General features: G+C 35.2%; 1 protein-coding gene across 1 annotated transcript in view; it reads left to right on the top strand.

Annotated features, from left to right (window-relative positions):
* Positions 1-219, top strand: part of LOC119588605 (HEAT repeat-containing protein 1-like) — a gene marked incomplete in the record, with an annotated part of 28,625 nt that overhangs the window by 16,325 nt on the left and 12,081 nt on the right.

Below are 219 nucleotides of genomic sequence, written 5' to 3'. Positions count from 1 at the left end.
TCATGACATTTTAATTTGTTGTTAGCATAGGGCTGAGAATACTTTGCATGCAAACTCATTGTGTTTGTTTTTCTTTTTAGTACAGGTTGGATGCTATCCATATGCCTTTTAGCTTCTCACTTTTCTTGAGCCTCTTATTAGTTGCCTTTTATTTTGTAGTTTATCCCTAATGGCCTGTGGTCTTAAAGCCTCCTTCAGATACTTTACTTCTTTCTACAA

The sequence above is a fragment of the Penaeus monodon genome, chromosome 24, assembly GCF_015228065.2.
Source record: "Penaeus monodon isolate SGIC_2016 chromosome 24, NSTDA_Pmon_1, whole genome shotgun sequence".
NCBI classification, from domain to species: domain Eukaryota; kingdom Metazoa; phylum Arthropoda; class Malacostraca; order Decapoda; family Penaeidae; genus Penaeus; species Penaeus monodon.
Note: the sequence above shows the minus strand (reverse complement) of the source record. Positions and strands in the feature narration are given on the sequence as shown.